The sequence below is a fragment of the Hipposideros armiger genome, unplaced genomic scaffold (assembly GCF_001890085.2).
Source record: "Hipposideros armiger isolate ML-2016 unplaced genomic scaffold, ASM189008v1 scaffold_1325, whole genome shotgun sequence".
Classification (NCBI taxonomy): Eukaryota; Metazoa; Chordata; class Mammalia; order Chiroptera; family Hipposideridae; genus Hipposideros; species Hipposideros armiger.
This window is the reverse complement of record NW_017732675.1, coordinates 119378-124655: the sequence shown is the minus strand read 5'-3', so window position 1 is coordinate 124655 and position 5278 is coordinate 119378. Positions and strand designations below refer to the sequence as shown.

The window sequence follows — 5278 nt, the reverse complement described above, 5'->3', positions numbered from 1 at the left end:
TAATAGGGAAAGAGATGTAGGGTCGAGACAGCTATTGGCTGGTAGTTAGCTTGGTTCAGATCCACAAATGCACCAGCCACTTCTCACAGTCCATCCCACCCTCACTTTCTGGGCAGAACCCTGCACAGCATCCTGAGACACACAGGATCTGCCTCAGGCTGTAGGAAAAGTATTGGGATTTCAGAACCTCAGAACCCTATCACCCTTCATATCCTCCCATAAGAGCAGTGTTCTGAGACCCAGGTGACCTTCTTACAGAGAATAACCCCACTTTCCATCTCGTGAGATGCCAGGATAGTACCAGAGAAGGTAAAATGCTAGTGTGAGAGAAAATAAAAGGCTGCAGCGGGAAAGAAAATAAAACATTCCAGCAAAACTTACTAGAAAAAGCAAAAGAAAGACCTCTTCAGGGGGAGAAATAATAATTATTTAATTGCTATGAATAACCAAGGTAACAGGTAGATAAGAAAGAAAATTAAAACTTTCCAGAAAATGAGCTTAAAGACATAAAATGTGTGACTTAAATGACAGAGAATTCAAGTTTGCTATTCTGGAAAAACTCAATGAGATGCACAAAAACACAGATAGCCAGTTCAATGAACTCAGAAAGAACAAAATGAATATTTTACAAAAGAGATTCAAATTTTAAAAAGGAACCAAATAGAAATTCTGGAAATGAACTCAATAAAAGAAATGAAGAGTAAAATAGCCAGCTGATCATATGGAGAAAAGAATCAGTGATATTGAAGAATCCTGAAACAACACAGATGTTAGAAGAAAGACACTTGAGAGTTAAATGAAATGAAAGAACTCTACAAGAACGTTTTTATTCCAGTAGAAAGAGCAACATAAGAATAATTGGTATACCAGAAGCAAGAGAGAAGGAGAAGGGAACAGAAAGTACACTCAAACAAATAGTCAATGAGAACTTCCAAAACTTGTGGAAAGCACTGGATCCTCCAATCCAAGAATCAAACAGACACCTAATAACCTCAATCCCAACAGGCCATTTCCAAGGAGCATTGGATTGAAGCTGTAAAAAATTATTGACAAAGAAATAATTGTCAAGGCAGCCAGGGTGAAAAGAACAGTAACCTATAAGGAACAGCCCATTATTAGACTATCATCAGACTTTTCAGCAGAATCTCTGAAAGCCAGGAGGGAATGTAATCAAGTAATCAAACTATTGAAAGAGAAATTATCAGCCAAGAATAATATATCCAACAAAGATATCCTTTAGATATTAAGGAGGAATGAAGACATTTCTAGTCATACAAAAGCTAAGGGAATTTTCTAACACATGAACTGCATTACAGGAAATACTGAAGGAGGCTATTTAACATGAAACAAAATACTGAAAGAATGCAAAACCATGAGCAATATTAAAAAAGACAGACAGAAACAGAAAATGCCAACCTCTGTACAAAATACAGCACTATACACTTAAACATAACATAAAGGGTAAAGAAGAAAAAAACATTAAAAAAGGGGAACAAAACAAAAAGATAACTTGTTACTGCAACTAAGAAATCAACTTACAGCATAAGTAGGGATAAGTTGTGACAACAAAAACATAAAAAGGGAGAGAGTAAAGGTCAAAACATGATAGGGAAAAGGAGATAAGAAGCATGCTGAAGAAAAAGGGTTACTGTGTATATGAAACTTTCTTTTACATAAACTTAATGGTAACAACTCAAAAAAAAATCCAGAACTGACATATTTAACATAAAAAAGAAGAAATAGTGAGAAAAATCATAGAATACCACCACACTGAAATAACAGACAGCAACAACAAGGCAAAGAAACAATTGAGACACCAAGCCACCACAAAACAAAAGATAGAATGATAGGAAATCCTCATATATAAACAAGCAGCTGAAATGTAAATGTACTGAACCCACCAATAAAAGGGCAGAGTATCAGAATGGATAAAAAACAAAACCCAACCATATGCTGTCTCCAAGAGACACATCTCAGCTATGAGGACAAACACAGACTCAACATGAAAGGGTTGAAATCGATACTCTAAGCGAATGGTAACCAGACAAAAGTGGACGTATCCATACTTATATCAGATGAAACAGACATTGGTATAAAAAAGTAACAAGAGATAAAGATGGACATCTCATAATAATAAAGGGGACAATACAACAAGAAGATATAACACATCAATATATATGTCCCAATCAGGGAGCACCAAAATATACAAAGCAACTACTAACAGAACTAAAGGGAGACATTAACCAAAACACAATTATAGTAGGGGACCTAAATACATCATTGACAGCTGTGGATAGATCATCCACCAGAAAATTAATAAGGAAATATCAGCCTTAAATGACATGTTAGACCAAACGGATCAAACTGACATTTACAGACCCTTTCATCCTAGAACACCAGACTATATATATTTCTCTAGTGCACGTTAAACATACTTAAGAACAGACCATATGTTGGAACACAAAATTAGCCTAAGCAAATTTAAGAAGATTGAAATCATACCAAGCATATTTTCTGATCACAAGGCTTTGAAATTGGTTATCAACTGCAAAAAGAAAGCAGGAAAAAAGAACAAATATGTGAAGATTAAACAACATTTTTTAAAGAATGACTGGCTCAAAGAAGAAATAATAGGTGAGATCAAAAGATACTTACAAACAAATGAGAATGAAAGTATATATTATCAAAATTTTTCAGGTGCAGTGAAAGCAGTACTAAGGGGGAAATTTATATCATTAGATGCCTATCTCAACAAAAGTAAAATCCCCAAAAACCAACCTAACAGTACACCTTAAAGAACTAGAAAAAAAGAACAAATGAAACCTAAAGTCAGCAGAAGGAAGGAAATAATAAAAATCAGAGCAGAACTAAATGAAATAGAGAACAAAAAGACAATAGAAAAAAATTAATGCAGCAAAGAGCTGGTTCTTTGAAAAGATTAATAAAATTGACAAATCCTTGTCTAGACACACTAGGATCAAAAGACAAAAAAACAAACAAAATCAGAAATGAAAGAGGAGAAGTTACCACAGTTACCATAATAATACAAAGGATCATACCAGAATACTATAAAGGACTATATGCTACCAAATTGAATAACCTAGAAGAAATGGACAAGTTCTTAGAAACATATAGCTTCCCTAGATTGAATCATGAAGAACTGGAAAATCTAAATAGACCAATCAACAATAAGGTAATTTAATCAGTCATCCATAATCTTCCCAAAAGCAAAAGTCCAGGACCAGATGGCTTAACTAGTAAATTCAACCAAACACTCAAAGTGGATATAACACCTGTCCTTCTCAAAATATTCCGAAAAATTGAAGAAGAAGCAATACTTCCTAACTCATTTTATAAGGCCAACATTACTCTGATTCACAAACCTGGTAAGAGTAACACACACACACACACACACACACACACAAATTACAGATTTTTGTAATTAATATCTCTGATGAATACAGATGCAAAAATTCTAAGCAAAATTCTAGCAAATCAAATACAACAAGGCATTAAAAAATTATGCATCATGGGTGGAGGAACGGTTGTTGATCTGTGTCAGGATCAGGTCCCCGGCTCGTCCGGGACTCCCGTTCTCATCTTCTCCCCACTGAGCTACTGCCTGGTGAAGAGGAAGCCATGGCGTTCCAGGTCACCAGGAACAGGAAAATTATTACTGAAAATAAGGCGAAGATCAGTATCGCAGGCACAAAGCGCGTGCCTGTGGCCACTGCTGCAGCCTCCAAGCCCGGGCTGAGACCAATTGGGAAAGGCTCTTGGAGACATCAGTAACAAAGTCAGTGAACAGCCCCAATCCAAATTGCCTCTGAAAAAGGAAGCAAAAACTTTAGCTGTTGGAAAAGTTACTGCTAAAACACTACCCAAACCTCTGGAAAAGGGACTCGAGCCTGTGCCTGTGCTGGAGCCCATGCCAGAGCCAGAACCTAAGCCTGTTAAAGAAGAAAAATTTTCACCTGAGCCTCTTTTGGTTGATACTCCCTCTCCAAGCCCAATGGAAACATCTGGATGTGTCCCTGCTGAAGAGTATCTGTGTCAGGCTTTCTCGGATGTACTTCTTGCAGTGAATGATGTAGATGCAGAAGATGGAGCCAATCCCAACCTTTGGAGTGAATATGTAAAATACATCTATACTTATCTGAGACAACTTGAGGAAGAGCAAGCAGTCAGACTAAAATACCTGCTGGGTCGAGAAGTCACGGGAAACATAAGAGCCATCCTAATTGATTGGATAGTGCAGGTTCAAATGAAATTCAGGTTACTGTAGGAGACCATGTACATGACTGTTTCCATTATTGACCGGTTCATGCAGAATAACTGTGTGCCCAAGATGTTGCAGCTGGTTGGTGTCACTGGCATGTTTATTGCAAGGAAATTTGAAGAAATGTACCCTCCAGAAATCGGGGACTTTGTCTTTGTGACTGACAACACTTACACTAAGCTCCAAATCAGACAGATGGAAATGAAGATTCTAAGAGCTTTAAATTTTAGTCTGAGTCGCCCTCTACCCTTGCATTTCCTTTGGAGAGCATCTAAGATTGGAGAGGTTGATGAGGAGCAACATACTTTGGCCAAATATCTGATGGAACTAACTATGTTGGACTACAATATGGTGCACTTTCCTACTTCTCAGATTGCAGCAGGAGCTTTTTGTTAAGCAATGAAAATTCTTGATAATGGTGAATGGTCTCCAACTCTACAGCATTACCTGTCATACAGTGAAGAATCCCTTCTTGTTATGCAACACCTGGCTAAGAACATAGTCATGGTGAATCGTGGGCTTACAAAGCACATGACTATCAAGAACAAGTATGCCATATCTAAGCATGCTAAGATCAGCACTCTGGCACAGCTGAATTCTGCACTAGTTCAAGATTTAGCCAAGGCTGTATCAAAGGTGTAACTTGTGAACTTGAGTGGGAAGTGCTGTAATAATCTGCAAATAAAATTGGCATCATGTGCTATCTGTGTATATTATTTTGTTACATTTACTTATTTTTAATAAAGTTGCAATCCTTTTAATTTCTTAAAAAAATTATACATCATGATCAAGTGGAGTTCATCCCAAAAGCACAAAAATGGTTCAACACACTCAAATTGATCAATGTTATACACCACCCAAACAAAATAAAAGATAAAAATCTTATGATTATATCAATATATGCAGAAAAAGCATATGACAAGATATAACATCCAATGATGCATAAAACACTTAATAAAATGGGTATAGAAAAAAAATACCTCAACATAATACAGGCCA

At 36.6% G+C, this 5278-nt stretch overlaps 1 pseudogene; it reads left to right on the top strand.

Moving 5' to 3' along the window:
* The first annotated feature begins 3639 nt into the window (after window positions 1-3639).
* Window positions 3640-4921, top strand: LOC109377230 (G2/mitotic-specific cyclin-B1 pseudogene; annotated as a pseudogene).
* The last annotated feature ends 357 nt before the right edge of the window (window positions 4922-5278 follow it).